The sequence below is a fragment of the Haemaphysalis longicornis genome, unplaced genomic scaffold (assembly GCF_048455015.1).
Source record: "Haemaphysalis longicornis isolate Haplotype H1 unplaced genomic scaffold, Haemaphysalis longicornis Haplotype H1 scaffold_8, whole genome shotgun sequence".
Classification (NCBI taxonomy): Eukaryota; Metazoa; Arthropoda; class Arachnida; order Ixodida; family Ixodidae; genus Haemaphysalis; species Haemaphysalis longicornis.
Window position 1 is genome coordinate 168,631,124 of NW_027526445.1, and position 21,110 is coordinate 168,652,233.

Below are 21,110 nucleotides of genomic sequence, written 5' to 3' on the forward strand. Positions count from 1 at the left end.
CAAACCGAGCAAGCATGATATAACCTTGATCTATTCTTAAGGTGCGCATGCAACCTGCGTATGTGCGACGCAGTTGAACAACCCGGCAGTGGCGTTGGTAGCAATTTGTACCGCGGTGAGGAGGGGGCACTTTTTTGATATGAAGGGGGGCCGTGCAGAGTGTTGGAGTGCTATTTTGTGCTCTGTATCTCATGGCAGAAAAAAAAATTCTAAGAGGAAGGGGGGGGGGGGGGGGTACCTGCCTGGTTCCCGGTTTGCCACCCGCTGCAATCAAGGTAAACAACTGATTGCTTTTATACAGCAGTGGAAGTAATCAATACAGAATAAAGTTTCAGAGAAAATTCAAGCCGTTTTTATCAAAACCGAGGCGAATCATACGACAGTATGCTTAAAGGGACACTGAAGTGATATGTAAACATTGCGGGATTACTAGCGAAAATTGTAGTCCGGAGTCCCCATGCCATGTTTCGACCACTCTAGACGCGTTTACGCGATTTTATTTAGTAGAAAAACTCATTCGAAAATGCTGTCCTCCTCTCTTTACGCTCGCCCATTTTCTGTGGCGTTTTCGTGTGACGTCAGGAGGGGATGAGCTGGCAATTGGCTGCGCCACGGCTGCGCTACTGCACGGCTCCCCGGCCGACAGAATCAGTCGGCCGAGCGTTTCGTCCGCCGGCCGCCGGCGGGTCGTCGCAATCAAGGAGGTTAAAAAAAATTGCTTGGTCGCTTAGTTGAAACGAAGCCAGGACACGTTTGTGAATGGAAGAATGTTCCTTTCTTTACTTGGTTTGTTTGTACACTGTATCTAGCTCCAAGTCAAGGTCGCTTCACACAAGCGCACATGCGACGCTTCGCTGACTGGTACGCCAGTAGGAAAATATAAGGCCTCTTGAAGGCGGGAGAAGAGTCAGCGAAGTCAATATAGGTACTAAGGAAATAAAATCAACTGATATTTTTACCGTACAGCGTAAAAGTAGGGCGCGGGAAGCACTTTTTTGCGCTGGGCGAACAAGCACAGCGGTCAGCAGCACGACTAAGCATCTGCGAACGCTTTTCCGTCTACGAAATGCAATTGCTAGACGTGAGCTACTGTGGAAACTCGGGCGACGCTTACTGCACGATCGCAGTACAACAAATAGTCACCTAAGCTGCTTGAAATGCCAAAACTAAATAAAAGTGTAAACCGGTTGTACAATATATATCCTATATTAGCAAGGTCTCCGTGTCCCGCTCCATGGCTCAGTGGTCTGGGGCGCTAGGTGTGTCACCGCAAATGTTTTGCAAGTCACGAGTTCGAATCCCCGCGGGTACGTGCTTTTTTTTTTTTGTAAGTTGACTTTTTTGTTTTCCGCCGCTGTTTTCTATATTGAGTTCACCTTTTTTTGGGCCGCAACGTTCATGGCTACACGAACTAGTTCACAAAACGCGCGCAGGCTGGCACTGGCGCGCTAGCGAGTTCTCGTTGGCGTGCTGTTGCCATAAGCACCGACTGCTTGCAGGCAGTGGGCACAGGCCAGAATTAACAGACCCTTGGTCTGGTGCGAACACGCTCTTTACGATACAGGCATGAGGTTGGCAAGCTCCAAATATGGGGAAAGCGCATGACATTTGGGCGTCTGCGGGTACGCGGAGGGCGTTCATGCACTGCGTAGGTCTCGGCTAGTGAATGCTACGACTACAAGCCGTCCTGGGAGGCTTATCATGTGCATTTTACAGCCGACAACATGGCAGAAGCGCGGTACGATGATTACTGAGATATTGAGAATGCCCATCCAACAACGTCATTGGTTATGTTTTACAGAACCGAAACCGAAACTTGTGCGATTGCTAACCTTGGGCATCGTCCAATCACGGCGCCCCTCCTCCCAACGTCACAGCCTTAGTTGGTGCGGCCACCGCAAACCGCGCATGGTAGTTTTTCTTCTTTCGCGCTTTGTAAAATAATTACCGATTTGTCAACCGGATAAACGATGAAAAGTGCGCTAATTTGAGCCAGTCTACGCAGTGCAAGCAAAAACGGGAGCTTGACAAATTCACTTCAGTGTCCCTTTAAGCGCGTTTCTTCAGTCACGAGTCTGTTCTAGTTTAGCTAGGTTTGACTTGAAGCACACACGTGAAGGGATCGCCAACTTGCGTCAGATGACAATGACATGAGCCCTCAGCGATCACAGGCCTACTAAAGCTAGTATGAAGTCAAATTTTCACTTCTAATGCCACCAAAATGACGTCACTTTTTTACAGGATGTTGTGTCACGTCCGGTTTATTTTTTTATTCCGTCGGAAGTGTGCCCTCCTCACACAGATGGCGCTAAGCCCCATGCGCAGCTTAAGAGCCGCCATTTTCTGAACGTATGGGCTTCTAGGGAAGCTTCGCTACTAGTTACATTTACATTGCCTCCGCTGCGAAGGCCGTATCAACACAGCGCGTGCCGCCGCTCTAGCCCGGACGTGATTCTTTAGACTCCGTTTCTATAACCTCGTCCTGCTACACATGGGGCCAAACACCTGCTATTCTATGGCAGGTGTGTGGCCCCATTCTTCTCGAAGCCAAGCCAGTCGGACGCTATGGTTGTCACGAAGCTGATCCTGGTGATTACTGCATCGACTGCGGACCCCTGGGCGTGCGCTGTTGGATTCCTTCCCTCGCCGCTCAGCACACTGCACGGCGCATCAGGTCACCGGTGGTCACTGCTATAACCTGCCAAACTTCGAACATCCAGGCCAGTGGTTACGGCGGAAGCTCAGCGAGCATCTCGCTCAAGAGCCCGTTTCCGTTTATTCGTCAGGTGAGGCAACCTAGCAAAGTAGCTTTCTATCGCAGCGGTGATGTTTGCCTATTGCTTCTGCGGTGCCCACGGTCACTGGTCGTTGCTGACTGTTGATTTGTTGTCACCTTGTGGTGATGTAGAGTCTAACCCGGGACCTCCCGTCGAGGAAATGCTGAAAGTAATTATGCCGCAAAGTTGACCAGCGACAGCCAATATGACAGCCATGGCCCAAATGACGTCGTTTTGGCCCATGCTAGGGGTCCATGATGTGGAGAATTGAGGAGAGCGCAGTTGGTTTTTCCGCGTCTTTCGCAGCGATTTGCGCGTTCACCGCTTCCCGTACACGTGTAATATTTGGCTCAGGTTTTGCTAGCAGTGTGATCTGGTCCTCGCGCAGGTTTACTTGCACTGCACTAAGATTGTTTAAAGGAGCCATGAAGAGAAAATACAACTTCGTTTAATTTGAAAGAACTAGGATTCAGTATCTCACTCAGCTCCATTAGAGCCGCAAAAGATGTTTTTTAACGAAAAAAAGCAAGAATTATTTAAAAACTTTCAAATTGTGCGCCACAGTGACGTGTTATGAGCAAGAATGACGTCATAAGGGCCAACAATAAAGCATAATTTTCAGTGCCTTAACTGCACGTTAGCATTCAAGTGATGCGGTCAAATGGAACTAGAGGCCCCATTACAGACGTCCAGTCATGTGTCTTCGCGACAGGGGAGTTAGGGGGCCGCCAATCGCACAAACAAGATTCCGTGACGTCATAGAAAAGTTGCGGGAAATCGGCTAGGGGGTCGCGACTGCTTCACACGTTTTCTTTAATATCTCCGTTATTTGTTCGAAGATTGCGATGATATTGGTATCATTGTTATCGGGACTAAGCAGTCTTTCTAACAAACCCAACTTGTATTTTGTCTTCATGGCTCCTTTAAGGGTCCCTTTAAAGAAAACTCGGACAAGGTTAACCAGCGTTTGGATGAGACGTGCAGTAAGCTGGCGGTGATCAATAACAAGCTGGATGAACTCACTCAGACCGTTAAGTCCTACGCTGCAAAAGTCGACGACTGGCAGCCCCAGGTAAATAGTTTAATTATGAAAATGGATGATCTGGAGAATAGAAGCCGAAGGAACAGTATGATAACTTTTGGTGTCAGGGAACCCCGGGGCGAACGTCAACAATCCTTTGAAGAGCAAGTAAAAAAATATATTTGAAAAGTTGCTCAAAATCCCAGAGGTCGCAATCGAACGCGTGAACAGAATAGACCTTTCCGGAAAGTTGCGCGCGCCCCCAAACGGCGGCCGCAAAGCAGCCTGGGAACTGTGAGCGCCGCAGCAGCCGCCGCCGCTGCCGCCCGGGCCGCTCTTCATGTAGCTCTACCGTGCCAAACCGTGCCGTGCGCGACAGCGCCTGTGGAGGGAGCATTTGTTGACGGTGCAGCTTCGGCGTTTAACATTGTGTGATGCATGCAGAACATCTGCTGTCCCGAACAGCTGACCCGCCGCGGTGGCTCAGTGGCTAAGGCTTTGCGCTGCTGAGCACGAGGTCGCGGGTTTGATTCCCAGCCGCAGCGGCCGCTTTTCTGATGGAGGCGAAAAGCAAAAACACCCGTGTGTACGAGATTTCGGCGCACGTTAAAGATCCCCAGGTGGTCAAAATTAATCCGGAGCCCTCCACTACGGCGCGCCTCATCGCCTGCGTTGCGTCGGCGCGTTAAACCCTACAATCAATCAATCAAGTCCTGGACAGCTGTTTTCTTCACTGCGCTTCTTTTTCAAAACTTCAGCATTCTTACCACCGCCCGCATTTCTTCAACAAACTGCTGCATTTTGGGGAGTTGCAGTGTGTATCCCGTCCATTCACCCTACACTATGTCTGCATTTGTTTCAAGTACTGGTGCCCAAGAGGTGGCGAGTCTTATTGTGCAATCCTAAGCTCTTTTGATGATTTCGGCTGTGTGTAAATATGAAAATAGAAATATTTCTTTCAGTCGAAAAAAAGACACGTACACTTTTAATTACTCCGTTAGAAAAACTAACCAATACCGACTAAAAGGTAAAACTGTTCAGAGGGCGCTAATACAAAACACGCATAGTTGACATTTTGCTTAATTATCAATTGAGAAGTGGTTCATGTGTGAAGTTGCTCAGGTAGCAACAAATTTTCCGTATCCGGTTTGGCTTGTCAGCCATCGCATTTGGGAAAACATACCACGGTATACAGTTCTTCACTTCTCGAATAACTCGCTCAACGTGTCTCCTTAGGTTGGCGATTTGCCGTGTGCGTGTTTCCTCCGTTACTGTCAGTTTACGCCGACCATTTAACATGAGGGGTCTGTTCAATTTAACGCCAAGTTCACGGAGCTCATATTCGATCAAGAATCCTGGGTCAGCTATGACGAGCTGTCTCCCTTGTTTTCTCACAGGAAGTACACTACACCTTAAAAGTGGGAAATAATAATTCCACAATGAGCGACCGAAAAGAAATAGTCGAAATGCTGAACTCGCTGCAGCAGAAACCCCGTTACTCCAATGCCGCAGGAAACGGGCTGCAGGCAGTCGCTGTCGTTGGAGAAACCGCATCGTTGCCTGCTGGAGTGAAAATATTGCTTTATGCCCTGTTACGCCGTTTGTGCTAAAATTCATTACAAAACGGGCGTTGATTACTCTGAGCTGACAGGGGTATCTCGACAGTGCTGCATATCACTAGTTCGTCTTGGATGCCTGGAAGCGGATGCCTGGAATTTACGTTATAATGCTGGGCGTACCTGTCTTTACCGGAGGACACCTCTCGGAGAAGACCCGGTGTGGAAAAATGGTCGCATACGGTCCATGTAACATTTGCGTCTGCTCGCGTTGAAATGGGCTCCACATATCCTGTGATGTTCGGACGGCTCCCACAAAGCGAATCGGCCATCACGACCCTGGCGATTTATCTGGCGAACTTATTCCTTTTTAAGTTTCTTGTCCTTCGGAAACTTGTGCAATGAAACATGCCGGTCTCGTAGCGTATTGTTGTCCCATCCGATCATACAGCACGTTTTTCCGCCTCCTGCAGCTTCCTTGGCGCCATATCGTCAGTATCGCGTGAACTACAAACGCTAAGACAGGTCGTAAACGAGTGTAGCTTTACACACGCGGAAATGCATCACGAATAACGTGTGCACACGATATGAGCTTCTTCGTTTTCCCACACAGCTCCCCGCGGGCTGCCGGAGGCAAGAGCTGGTTATTTGTATTTTTCTTTGGGAGCTCAAGTGCACATTTGTTTTTTATTTCCTCGTGTTGAGGAATTTCTATTTTCCCGCGGGCAGCAAGAAGCACGAAGACGCTTTTCAACTGCCAGCAGCTAGCAGACGACGTTGCTAGCAGACGACAAAAGGTTCTCACGCGGTACAGGCAGCTTCAGAAGGATGCGGAGTTTATTTCTTATTTTGGGTTCTATGGTTTAAAGATGATTTAATTGATGCGCCACATAACTTTGCAAGCCCGCGAACGCGGCGCGCGGCGCGACCACCCCGTCGGCGCTCGCCCCGCGCGCGCACGCAGTTCCCATGACGCCTTGCTCGCGCCCGCCAGGGGAAGGAGCGGCGCTGCAGTTTCTGGAAAGGTCTATTGGGTGACCAGGTGAGGACAAGTGCCGGTCAGTCATTACAAAGCTGGTTGATGGAAGAGAAAAGGTTAAAATTTTCAAAAACGGCTGCAACCTAAAGGGCACGAAAGATAGCATCACGGAAGACTTTTCTACCCACGTTCAGGTCATCTGAAAAAGTTATGGGCAAGCGCAGAAGCGTAAAGAGCTAGTGGTGTTAAGGTTGCTTTGATGCTCGTCAAGATAAAAATTATTGGAAAACTACATCAATGGGAGGAGTTTCTGAACAAGAGAGTCCCATTATCGGCACCGTGACGTCACAACGGTGCCACAAACACGCCTGTACAGAGGACAGTTTCGCCTAATCTGCCTCGCATCTGCCTCACCCACTTCTCGCTCGTAAAACATTCTGCAGATATAGAGATAATTACCTACTAATGCGTACCATTCCTATGCCGCTTGTCTTGAGTGCGAGTTTTTCCCCGCCAAATTGTTTGGTTTTTCGTAATCCGGAACGACCAATTACCTCTATATACGCTATTATAACAATTAAAAGTGGAACATTCGCAAAATTTCCATTATTGTGGAAATGCAGGGCGTTTAACCGTTTGCCATTTTTAGTAATTGCTTAATATGTTTTCTTATGTCTTTGTTTTCCGATATTTCGTTCGACCAATTATTTCCATTTCCACTGTTCTAAGGGTTATATTTGGAACTTTCACGAAATCCGAATTATTGCGGAAATGCACGGCGTTACACGGTTCACCATTTTCTGAAATATTTTAATATTTTTCTTATTTCGGCGAGCACTGAAAGAAAATGACCTCATGCGCCTCATTCAAGCCCTACTAATTAGCCGCATGACATACGGAAGTCACTATTTAGCTCTCACAAATACTGAAATACAAGAACTCGACATAATCATCCGGCAAGCCAATAAATTAACACTAGGGCTACCGCAGACAACTTCCACTCCAAAATTAGTACAGATGGGACTTCATAACACCTGGGACGAACTTCGAGAGGGCAATCCTGTCAACCAGATCGAATGGCTCAAGCTCTCACACACTGGCTGTCACCTCCTCTGTCGCCTCGGCTACCAACTACCTGCCACACATCACCCCCGCCAACGCATCCCCCTAGAACTGCGCAATTGCATCTCCGTCGCCGCAATGCCCAACAATTTGCACCACCTTCATAACCAGGGTCGCCGACAAACCCGGATTCGAATGCTTCGCAAGATGCTTCCAGTCAATCCACGAGACACCCACTACGTTGACGCCGCCAAATATGCCGATGAAACAGCCTTCGCAATTTCAACAGTAGACCACCGAGGAATTGAACTGACTTCCGCAACAGTAATTGGCAACGACTCCCCAACCGCAGAAGAAATCGCAATAGCCCTCGCAGCCACTACATCTGAAGACATTTTCACCATATTAACAGATTCGCAAGTTGCCTGTCGCCATTACTCTGCCGGTCACATTGCTCCCTTAACCCTCCGCATCCTACAGTCCATCCCTAACCCCCTTACCTCTACATTCCCTGGGCCCCGGGACACGAGCCTCTGGAGGGGAATGAGGCGGCCCATCCGCCAAGAGGCGGCCGACCTGCTGCAGGACGAGCTGAGCAGCTACCTGCATCTCTTCACGGACGGCTCCGTCAAGCACAGCACGTGCGAGAGGGCGGCTGCGTGCGTGGTGCCTGAGCTTGGAGCCATCCGGAGCTGCCGCCTGCCCTTCCCCACTTCCTCCACACGGGTGGAGCTGGCAGCGCTGCACCTGGCCACCGACCTCCTCCTCGAGAGGGGGCCCCGTAACCACCCCGGGGCGGTCATCCTCACGGACTCCAGGACTGCCCTGCTGCGGCTGCACGCGGCCGATCAACCCACCAACAGCAGCGGCTACCCGGAGCGCTCCCTTGCAACCAAGCTGCGCACTGTGGCCTCCAGAGGCTGCGACCTGCGGCTCCACTGGCTGCCGGGCCACAGTGGCATCCGGGGCAACGAGGACGCCGACGCCCGCGCCAGGGAGGCCCACCAGGAGGGCACCCCAGTCTCCCAAGACGTCACCACGTTCGACGAGGCCCGCACTGCCCTGGCCCGCATGGTGCAGACGATGCACCCCGACCCTCGGGTCGTGAGCGGCCTGGCGCCCAGACCGTTGCCCGCATGCATCAGCAGGGACGACCGCTGCCTGCTTCTCCGCATGCGGCTCAACTGCTGCAATGTGGCGGAGCGCCTGCACCGACACGGGCACAAGGACTCCCCTACATGTGCGGACTGTTCCGAACTGGAGACGCTCGAGCACCTACTCTGCTTCTGCCCCCACCACGCGGGCCCGACAGCAGAGCTTTACCGAGCGCTCCAGCGTCGAGGCCTTCCCAGCGCCGACATGGAGGACCTTCTGTTCCCGAAGGGGCCTGCAGCAACCCAATGGGAAGTGTTCACTTATCTGCTTCATTTCCTGGAGACGACCGGCCTTACGCAGCGGCTGTAGCCCGGGGTGCAGTGATTGACTCGTGTGCCCGGACTGACAGCGTTCTAGGACTGACAGCTCTCTTTATACCTTTCTCTCTCTCTCTCTTTCTACTTTATCCTATCACTCCCCCTCTACTTCCCTTCCCCTGCACTGGGTTGTATGCAGGTGAGCTCCCTCCCGAGCTCAAAATATCCCCAGTGAATTTCCTTTCATTTTCCCGCCGCAAACCACAACCACCAGGCGGCTCATGCTGCCGCCCGCGCGCATATCTACCGCGCGTTCCCCTCCAACACTCCAACGTCACCGTCGGAAACACACCATTCTGTACCTCAAAAATTCAGACATTCTCTACCACTACAGCCTCGAACGCCGCATCTCTCCCCCACTCTACAATAAGTTGACTAAGGAAGAAGCCACCACCTACCGCCGGCTTCAAACCAACACCTACCGGGACGGCACCCTCCTCCACGCCATCCACCCCACCTCCTACTCCGCCACCTGCAAGTACTGTCCCCAACCCTGCACACTCTACCATATGATTTGGGCCTGCTCCCACATACTATCCCTCCCCCTATTCCCTCACCCAGCCATGGCAGTGGAAGGGGGAGGGAAAAAAACATCGATGGACTTAAGGCACGTTCCCACTGGCGATTCGCCTCGTCGCGCGACGTTCCGCGACGTCGCAAAGCGATGAGCCGGCCGTCGCTTTTCGTCGCGGTGCGACGGCGGAGCAGATCGCTCTCGCACCAGACTCCCTCGTCGCGCGACGGCCCCGAAAAACCGGATAGCCAATCATGGCCGCGGAGTAGGCTGACGTAGCCGGCAACGAAACGTTTGTTTACATGCGGCAATGCAAACGGCGGCGGCGAGCCGCCGCCGCTGGGCTCGTTTGGCCCGTTATCGCTGGATCCGTCGGGTCGGGTCGGCAAGCAACTTCCCGTGCGCTTCGGTTCTTTGGTCAGTAGCTTCAGCGTATGCGTGCACTAATCATCGAACAGCGTGGAACTCATCAGTGTGGAGAAACGTGTATGAATTGTAAAATGAAGTAATCATCGTACACAGCTAGGTGGATAGCGAGACGGTAGGTTGACACAGCCTCTTCGTACTTCTATCGGCGACTGGTAAACACGCGTAGAGTTGGGAGGCGTCAGAAGTTTTCGCCAGTGAAAAGAAGCGAAATTTGTGGGGCGTGATGCGATTGTTGGGGCGTAAAAACAACCGTGTGCATTTCTTCGTGCAGTAATATGTTGAAAAGAGCCTTCCTGAGTTTGTTATTTTCTGCTCCTCCTGCAACCCGCGATGCTTTCGGCATTGTTCCAAGTTAATGGCATGTGTTTAGTTTGATTTCAACCTGCTTTTGTCGCGCTCGTATTTTCTTTGACTGCGATTTGGCGCCAAGGAAGTCGTACAAGTCAGGCAGCAGCTGCGCTGAACCCTGTCGCATCATCGCTCATCGCAAGTGCGAACACGGCCTCATGGCCTCATCGCGCGACGCGTGACGTCGCGCGACGAGGTAAATCGCCGGGGGGAATGAAACCTTTAGGCACGGCAGCATTGCGCAACTCTTGTGGAAAGGTACGGGGCGGCGAAATTTTCGTTCCACTTTCAGTTCAGATTTCGAGATATCCGCTGTTTGGCCCAAAATACTTTGAAATAAAGGGCAACAAATTCATCGTACGCATAGGAAATAATTCGGTGCCGCGGAAAATTTCGACTTGGCCGATTTTTCGATATATGCGAGTCCAAGTTAACGAGGTATTACTGTATTTAAAAATTTATTTGTACCAATTATATCATTTACGCTAATATAAAGATTACAGGTGAAACTTTAGCGAAATCTGCATTATTGTGGAAATGCCATGCGTAATACGTTTTGCATATTTGCGTTTTTTTTAATATTTTCTTATTTTTTAGTTTTTCAGAATTTCGTACCGTCAGTTATCTCCATTTACGTTATTATATCGATTGGATTTGGAACTTTCCTGAAATCTACATTATGGTGGAAATGCAGGGCGTTACACTATTGACCAGTTTCCGTAATTATTTTATAATATTCTTGTTTTTCTAATTTTTAAAAATATCGTTCGACCAATTATCTAATTATCTCAATTTACGGTATTTATAACGAACAGGTGGAACTTACGCGAAATCTGCAATATTGTGGAAATGCGGGGCTTTACAGGTTTCGCCATTTTCCATGAATTTACTATACTTTTAAAGCAAAGCTTTCTACCCCTACCTGCCAACGTTTCTTTCGTGGCGTGCGGGACAGCAAACTCCCAACGCGCTGGGGAGGCGGCTGGCGGTTTTCACTCACGGAGCACAGTGAAGACAGAGTGGCGATAGGGCGCTATTACCCAGGGTTCCCCGTGCTTACCCCGGCGGGCTCGTCGGCGGGACTATCGTTTCGTCGGCTTTGTCGTCTGCTTTATCGAAGGTGTTGGGCCTGTTTTGGCGCTGCTAAGGTGGCTAGAATGGGGAGGGGTGGGTACCGCGGTGTCTTTCTTCGGTCGCGCGTAACTCCCTCCAGTGCGCACCGATGACACCAGGGGGAGTGTGCGCTGCCCGTTGAGGCGCGGGTGTCCCTAGTCGACGTCACGTGGGAACAATTTTTGAGGGCAGCGCTTACTACCCCAGACCTCGCATGGACGTCTAGCCGCTCGCTGGTGAGAGAGTGGAGGACAAACCCTGACCATCTAGGCTCCGACCACTATCCAATCTGGATTGAACTAACCCCAAATGGTCGAAAGCACGACTTGCCGAGAAGGACGAGAAGTGTGGACTGGGACAAGGTCAGTATTCTGCTTAGTCAATTCGAAGACAACCGGTCTGTCACTGAGGTACTACAGAAGGCAGTAGCCCTTGCCACACGCACCTTGGATATCGACACAGAGCTTCTTGCCCCAGATAAGCACCTTGCCAACCTTTGGGCAGCACGGTAACGTCTACCAAAATTTTTTATTCGGAATGGAAAGAGACACAAAGACCTTATCCGTTTAAGACGCAAAACAGGCGAAGCTAGGCGCTACGCCTAACACCTGGCTCGTGATAGGTGTCAAGACCACTGTCGGTGAAAAGACGGGTGCACGTCGACTGTGGCAAACATTTCGTACTATGTGCGGCAAGTCCAAAGCCAAGAACACAGGTCCCAACCTTCGCCTGAAACTCCATATAGACCCGGCGACGTCTGAACAGAACCTGGCAACCATCTTGTTTCCCGAAGCCACGTACGGCAGCGAAGAGGGCGAAGATTCTATATATGACCCAATGCCCGTTGCTTCCGAGGTAGGCCCAGACTCGCTGTTTACCCCTGCAGAGTTCGCAGCGGCGCTCGAGTAAGTTAATGCAAGAAGTGCGCCAGGCAAGGACGGAATCACCTGGGCGATGCTTCGCAACCTGGACCAATGACAAAAAGAAAAATTGCTGGAAGAGCTGAACATGGTCCGGACAAGCTGCCTGATGCCTGACAATTGGCGCCACTCTGTAGTGCACGCTATTCCAAAAACAGGGAAGCCTACTGACAGACTAGGCAACTTGCGACCCATCTCACTCACGTCTACTCCGTGCAAACGGCTGGAAAGAATGGCGCTTAGTAGACTCAACCACCATTTGGAATACGTGAAACCAGATTTCTTCGACCCTGGACAGACTGGGTTTCGCAAGGGACTGTGCACCTATGACAGCATACAGCTGATAAAGGCAGCTTTTAAGCATAGACACGGGTGGCTCCGCCAGGTTCCCGGGCTTTTGGTGGCTGTCGATCCTCAGAAAGCTTTCGATACGGTCAGACACGACTACCTGCTTGAGGCTCTGGCTGAGACAGGTGCGAGTCCCCGTATTCAGAACTTCGTACGAGCTTTCTTGAGACGTCGAACCTTCGAGTTTGCGCCTTCAACAACAGGTGTCACCTCACCCAAGGTATTTCATACTGCCACAGTTGGAGTACCTCAAGGAGCCATTATATCGCCTACCCTCTTCAACATTGCGATGGCTAAGACCGCCCGGGCACTTAGGAAGATACCGGGTCTCGGCTCGACTGCCTACGCCGATGATGTCACCATCTGGGCCATTCCACAGCAGTGTACCACCACCGAAGCCGCCGTGACTGCTGTTCAAACAGGCCTCGACACACTCTCAGAGTACCTCAGACCAACGGGCATGCAAGTGTCTCCAACCAGACGCAGTGTCTGGTCATTCGGGGCTCAGAAGCTGAGCGTGCCCAGGTCCACCTTACCCTGAATGGAAATGCGATATCGCGACTGTCAGATGGCTGGACTCGAATACTGGGCATTCCCTTCCACGAGAATGGCACTCCCAACGAATGGCTATCGCAACTCCGAAAGTCGTGGAAGTCGATACTACACGTAGTACAGAGGATTGGAAGCCGCTTCGGCGGTGCTTGCACCGAAGTACTGCCCACGCTCATCATCACGGTCCTCACAGCTAAAGCGTGCTACGAAACCATGGCCATTGACCCAACCAAGGCACAAATGCTCAAGCTAGAGGTCCTGCACCGAAACTCCCTTCGGGTGTTCACCGGCCTCCCACGTCACGCAAAAGTTGAGGACCAACATAGGTACGCCAGACTGCTTTCCGTGGCGGCCACGCTCGCTGCGAGAAGAGACAGCAATGCCTCGAGGCGAACCTTAACGAATGCTGGCAGGCGTATCATGCGCCTTCCTGATGAATGGGTCCGTCCCGAGCTACCCCCACTACCGCTTATGACACTACCGTGGGAGGACACGCTCGTTACTCCCCAAAACCACTGCCACGGAGACGCAACAAGGAGCGCCACACGAAGGAACGGGAGGCTCGTGCACGCAACACCAACGACCCCGAGCTTCAGGCAGCTACTGTGTACACAGATGCCGCTTGGAATGAGGAGACACGGGAGGCCACCCCTGCAGTGGTCACACCATATGGGTCACACAGAGCAAATATCACGAGCCTACAAGCACACAACTAGAACTCCATGCCTGTTGGATGGCGACACTCGTGGTACGCACCGAGGCGGCACGCTCACTGTGGACGGCCCGACAAAAAATCACCGTAATGTGCGACAACACAGAAGCCATCAAACGGCTTCAAGGACCAAACATCCATAGTTCAGTGTGCCACCTTATCAAGAAGGAGTGCAGAGCACTAAAAGACAACTACAGCATCCAGGTATGCATCGACTGGGTGCCGGGACACGCGGGCAGCCTCTGAAACGTGGTTGCTCACGCGATGGCGAGCGCGCAAACCTGTACGCTACACTCGCTTTCCGAACACCCGGTGCTACCACTGATTGACGTCGACCCGGCCAGCCTCATCGAACAAGAGAGAAAACGAAGGAAGACAAACCTGAGAGACATGACTCCCCAAAATGAGCACCCTCATCTAAAGGGCTTACCCAGAGGGGCTCAAGTTCTGACATACAAGGCCCGAAGAGGGGCCGCCTTTACCGAGGATGTGCTGCACAAGCGGCGCTCCTGCGTTAAAGGGGCGGGCACGTAGTAATCCAGACAGATGCAACGGCTCCGCCGCTCTCATCGACTCACCGTACCCCTGCCCGTACTGCAAGGACTCCACAGTCAAGCAGGACATTCGACACCTCCTGTGGAACTCTGGGGGCATCCGTGAACTCCGAGCCAGACACGCCCAACAGGTGCCATCGTATACGAAGAGCGGACTACGCCCATGAATCCTAGTCATGCCAAGGAGAGATTGCTTTCCCTTTGGGAGTTCACCAAAGAGTCAGGCGTAGCCCGAAGAATTTAAGGCGTACAGGAGCCCTTCACCTCCTTCCAAACATCCCGCCCCCCCCTTCTTAGGCCACTGGCCACCCCTTTTCTTAATAAAGATTTATACATACATACATAAGGTGCAACGGCAATGGGCCCCCAGACGAATTACGCATACCCACTTAGGGGGATTCACCAGTGAAGATGAGCGCAGCCACGAGAGGCTCACGGCCGACACCATAATTCCTTACGCGCTTTCACTCAAGAGATCCAAATAATTTGTTCCCGAACCTCGTTCATGAACTCAGTTCTCAAGGGGTTCGGGAGGTGGGTGTCTCTGGACGTGACGTATAACGTGTGGGTGGCTACCAGGAAACATTAATTCGTATGAATGACGGCGCATAGTCAGAGCAATTAATAACTCCCTCCTCCATACCAGCGGCGGGATGGCCCGTTCCTCACTGACGTGTAAAGGTGGGAGATTGACTCTTTGCTCTGTAATCATGAGTCGTGGCACGACACGCCAATGTTCCTCCATACGAGGGTGCGTTGAGGAAACGTTCGAGCGAGAGTTCTGCCGCACCACCCTCCCTTCCGAAATCAAGACCGGGTTCAGGAGCCGGGTTACTTTGTGTATTTATGAATGTCATCGCAATATGTGTTCCCAGTGTTCCCAGTTCATTTGAAATGGGGAATCAACGGTGAAATTTGGTTCAGGTGGTTCGTCCCTCCCCCTCACAAATTGGGTCAATCATAAATATGCCCTTGACACGTTATATGTTAAGAAGGAATGTCACGCAGTTCTTCTGCCAGCAGTTGCTATCTCTGAGCGGCCTCTTTCTCTACAAGGTTGGGTCTAACCTGTATAGAAGCAGTTACCGTTAGGAGTTACAACCGCCGGTTTTTTTATTTATTGGTTTATCGTACAGTGTACAGTCGCCAAAACTGTTAACAGCAACAAAGAACGATGGGCCAGCGTATGCACAGTGCGGCAGCTTGCGATAGCGCTCGGGCTGCTAAGCCAGGCTATGCGCATGCGCTGAAGCACCCGAGCGGAGTACGGCAGACGTGAGTGGCAATAAGCAGGCGCCAAAGATGCGGCTGTCGCCATCGTGAGCTTCCACTGTGTGCGTAGGCAGACACCTCTGTGTGTTGTTGTTAACAGTTTTGGCGACTGGACACCACAAGCGCGCCGAAAAATCATCACTGGAGTATTGATACAAAATTGAAAACGAACAATGAAAAAAAAATATTGCGTTAATGTGTAAGGGTAAGATTCTTCCATCTGGTGGAACTCTTAAGGTCGTGGTTTCATTAACACCATTCGGAAACTTCATTTTATTTTTTACCCAGGACAATTTTACGAGTGCACGCCGACACAGCGAACAGCCAGGAGCCCTTCCATCTTCAGCGGAAGCGGTCGAAAATTATTTAAAATTCCATCAATATAGGGAAGGTTTCAAGTCTTATCACTTCTTTTTAAGATTGGCAGAACCGCGTGCAACTGCCTTTGGAATTGCCTATGTCATGAATTTATAGTTTCGCCAGACAAGGCACCTACCCACGGGACACTCAAGCGCATGCGCTGTGCGCCGACCTTTCGACGATGAGTTTTTTTATCCGTAAACGTTTTTAATGTTCTGTTCTCATACGTGTCTTTGCACTATGAGATTGATTGATTGATTGATTGTAGGGTTTAACGCGCCGACGCAACGCAGGCGATGAGGCGCGCCGTAGTGGAGGGCTCCGGATTAATTTTGACCACCTGGGGATCTTTAACGTGAGCCGAAATCTCGTACACACGGGCGTTTTTGCTTTTCGCCTCCACCAGAAAAGCGGCCGCCGCGGCCGGGAATCGAACCCGCGACCTCGTGCTCAGCAGCACAACGCCTTAGCCACTGAGCCACCGCGGCGGGTCTTTGCACTATGAGATGAACCGCTGTTAAGAAATCAAGAAATATGCGGGATATTTAAACTACCACAGGCCATTTTCCCCGCATTTCCCCCCGCACTCTTCCGATCAGGCTGACTCCTTTTTTTGCGGGATACCCTGAAATATTGTCTGTAGTGTTTAACGCGCCGACGCAACACAGGTGATGAGGCGCGCCGTAGTCGAGGGCTCCGGATTAATTTTGACCACCTGGGCATCTTTAACATGCCCAGAAATCCACACGGGCGTTTTTGCTTTCCGCCTCCATCAGAAAACGGGATATCCTTCCAACCAATGCAACATGTTGGGACAGGCCTTTGACAATGATACCTTGAAGCGAACATGTTCTTCCCAGAGTAATCTTCATACTCCGGTGCCGTAACAAAACTTAGCCCACTTCATCCAGCGACGCGGCTCGAGTGCAGTGCCTCTGTTCGATGAAATAGCCGGTGTGAGCTATGGCGTGCGGCGTTGTTAACAGCCGAGTTATTAATCTTGAGCTTGGTCCATTGGCGTTAGCAGAAAAATACCCCCAAAGATGGTTTCGGCTTACCTCAGCTAACCTTGGATATGCAATGGAAAAGCTTGGCTTAGTCTGGTTGAATGAATCTTGGTTTCGCTTGGATAACTTTTCATGCAGCTGTATTGCCGACCGCGGCTTAACGTCTTTCGATCCGGTGAAACGCTCATTGCCGGCCTCGCTTTCATTCTCGGCAAAAGCATCGTTCCTGTTTCACCGCGAACGCGGCGCAAGATGTGTCCAATACCCCCGAGACGACCAAGGGGCGCATGCGTAAGGCGGCAGTTTTGGACGGCTGCCGATCAGCTGAGCGGCCGCTCCCATAGCAGCCGCCGCCGCTTAATTCGCAAGAGCACCTAAAACGGGACCTTGTGCGGAGCGCCGACAGCGGGCCCGGCGAATCACGCGATGCGCCGTCGGGGTGTGCCTCCGGTCAAAAGGTCACCTTGCGCATCCTCCACAAAATCGGTGGACGAAAGTAGTTAAGCTTTAGTTTAAAACACTCCTCCAGAGTGAGGCGCCCGGAACGACCTTCGCGCAGTGGCTTTATCAAAAAAATTGTGGTGGATCCCTCTTTTACATAAATCGGTAAAACACGGAAGTGAAACGTGCCTTCAAAGGAGCACTTGAATGTTAAAGGAATCTCCCTCATGTGCGAAGTGTTCGCGAGCCTGATCCCGCCAGACGAAGTCACGCCGACACGCAAGAAAAAAAAATAACCGGTTGATTCCATGACAACAAAACCAAATATTGCATGCACTGAAACAGTATCTTGAAACACAACGGTCATGGGAACAACGCCAGCGTGGAGGGTGCCTCAATTCATGCGCGTCCCCCGTACAGGAAGGTGCTGGCATCGAGACGCCATCTGTCGGCGCTCGTTGGCATCACGATGCACCACTTCTCTTCGCCTCTCCTAGACGACAGCACAATCTGAATGATTCATAGGGAAGGACATAAGGCGCGTTCGTTGAGCTGCTAACGTCTCTGCTCATATAGCGCAGTCGGCAGAGCGCCACTTACCTCCCGTTGCGGCGCTAGGGCTCGAGAGGGCATGGGCTCGAATCTGGGCGCCGCAGCGTCAATGGCACTTTTCCTTATGACGTCATATCCATGACGCATATGACATCAGTGAGATCTTGGTGTACCCGGGCAAAAAAAAACTTTCGTGTTAAAAATACCGAGCCCACTTGAGCGTGCGCTCTTGAAGAGCGCCTAGATATCAGCGCCAGCTTAGCCAGACGCGAAGAGCTTGGGAAGCGCCTTCCGAAGAAATAAATGTGCCTTCTTTTTGCGTTTCTTCTCGCCAGTGACCCGAATGCTGTGTCGGTTGACCGGGCAGCGTAGTTTGGACGTACTTCGAGTGATTTGCCTGGGACTGTCGCTTGGAGAGATTGGAGAGTAGATGTGCTAAGACAGCCGCGGTTCGCAATCTAACTGTAAATGAACCTAACCTCAAACGTTGCAGTGCATGCTACGCAAGAACAAAATGAAGTTTCACCGCTCTTATTTCCGCAACTTTCTGAGCTTCTGTTTTCTGTTCTGGGTCGAGGCTATGCCGTTGGCATGTATGGAAGCATTTTTTGGCCTTAAGTGTTTGTTAGCACGCAAGCGTTCAGGTTCACAGGGGCGGATTTTAGGGCATGCCAGAAAAAAATGGAAGTGTCTTGGAATGGTCTTTGCTGTTGGAATTATGATGATGATCATGATGACAGAGTTGTCTTTCACAAAAATAGTGTAATAATATGGTTTTAGTTCTGATAAAACTAATAATAATGAGTCTTAATTTTTTACGCGCCAAGAACAGCCGCTAGGCCTTTATTGGCGTGCGATAAATTTTAATCGATCATGCAGTATTGCATCATTTTTAATAATTATTACTCTTGCTTTATAACACAAACATTGGAAGTAGTACGCCTGCAGCTAAATGTTTACGAGAAATAAGTGGGAATTCGTGTAGCGACTGCTCATTTCTGTGAAACTAGAAGGAAAAGAAGGACTGAGTAATGGCAATGAAGGGTCTTCAAAGTCCAGACTTCCTTGGAAGCTCGCTGCGTGTCGGCCTTTTCAACCAGCCGAAACTGATCGCCGGGGTCCGGGCTGGCTAGCATGCCTACCCACTGCTCATGGCTGGGATAGGGGATAGGGGAAAAATGCTGTGTGGGAGCATGCCCAGATCATGTGACAGAATGTGCAACGTTGGGGACAGTACTTGCAGGTGGCGGAGTTGGAAGTGGGGTGTATGGCGTGGAGGAGGGTGCCGTAGGGGTATGTTTTCGTTTGCAGGAGGTGGTGGGTGGTGGCTTCTTCCGTAGTCAACTTGTCGAGGGGCGGGGGTAAGATGCCGCGTTTGAGGCGGTTGTGGTCGAGGATATCTTTTTATTTTTGAGGCACAGTATGGTACTCTTCCGACGGTGACGCTGGAGTGTCGGATCGCCAGCATGAGCTGTCTCATTGACCTCCAGACACTCATGCCATGAAGTCCAGAAAATGTAATGGTAAGGGGGTTTAGAGATGCGTGACTGTAGGATTCGGAGGGGCGAAGGGAGCAATGTGACCGGCGGCGTAATGGCAACTGGCAGTTTGCGAATTTGTGGCTATAGGGATAAGGGTTTAAGACGTAGTGGCTGCGAGGCCTATTGCGATTTCTTTTGCAGTTGTGTAATCATGGCGGATTACTGTTGCGGAGGTGAATTCAATTCTTCGGTGGTGTACTGCTGGAATTGCGAAGGCTGTTTTAGCGTCATATTTGGTGGTGTGAACATAGGGGATGTGTCGGGGCTTGACTCGAAGCATCTTGCAAAGCATTCTGATGCGTGCTTGTGCGGGATCCTCGTTATGAACGGGGTGCACATACTTGGGCATTGGGGCGACGGGGGTGCAATTCCGTAGTTCCAGGGGGTGCCTTGGCAGGGTGGCGGGGGGTGGTAGGAAGTTGGTAGCCGAGGTGACGGAGAAGGGTACACCCTGTGTGGAATAGCTTGAGCCGTTCGATCTGGTTGACATGATGGGCCTCTCGAAGTTCGTCCCAATCATTATGAATTCCCTTCTGTAGTAATTTCCCACTGAAAGTTTCTGGGGGTAGCCTTAGTGTTAATTTATACGCTTGGCGGACAATTATGCCGTGTTTTTGTATTTCACTATTTGTGGTAGCCAAATAGGAAGTTCCGTATGTGATGAGGATAATCAGTAGGTCTTGAATGAGGTGCACGAGGTCGTTTTCTTTCACTTCTTGTCGACAGTAAGCGATGCGTTTGATGAGGTGTGGGATCTGCAATAGCGTTCCTTCTAAGTTATGAATAGTAGAAGTTCCTGCGCCGTCTGAGTGAATAGTAAGTCCCAGAACAAGAATTGCAGGGATGGTGAGAATGGGAGTGTCATGTAGGCTTAATTGTTGGTCTGGTACGGTTGTCGTTTATGGCCTTGCGTGTGTTTTTGTAGGACAAGAAGGGTAGATTTCTCTGGTACACAATTGAGGCCACGAACTGCGAACTAGTTGTAGAAGGTTTCAATAGCTTCTACGGGGGCGTCCAGTTGTGTGCCAATTGAACCACCCGTGGCCCAAATAGTGAGATATTTTGTAAAATAGAGCGTGTTGTATGTGTGGAGCTAATGGTAAGAGTGGCGGAAGTTGTAGTGTGGCAAAAGTAAAGAGGAGTGGGGAAATAACTGACCCGTGTGGTGTACCACGCGGTCGGGCACGAAAGAAGATAGATCGGATGGGCCAAGTTTGAGGTTGACTTTGCCATATGTAGGAACATTTTGTACGTAATTGTGCATACGTGTGCCGCAGTTAGTTATTGTAGACCTTCGTGCATAGCCCCTCCGAGTAAGGCTCCTTTAATGTTCAGGGCTAGGATACCGGGTTTGGCTTGTTAGCTCAGTGGTGTAATGACTTCATGTTTTAGCTGCAACAGGACGTCTTACGACAATAGGTGTGCGCGAAAGCCATTCATGGTATGGGATAGTAAGCCGAGTTCTTTGAGGTACCCTGTGATCCAATTAATAACTAGGCGTTCATGTAACGTTCCCACACACGATGTTAAAGATATGGGACCATTTTCTACGACGATTGTCGTCTCGGGCTTAGGAATGA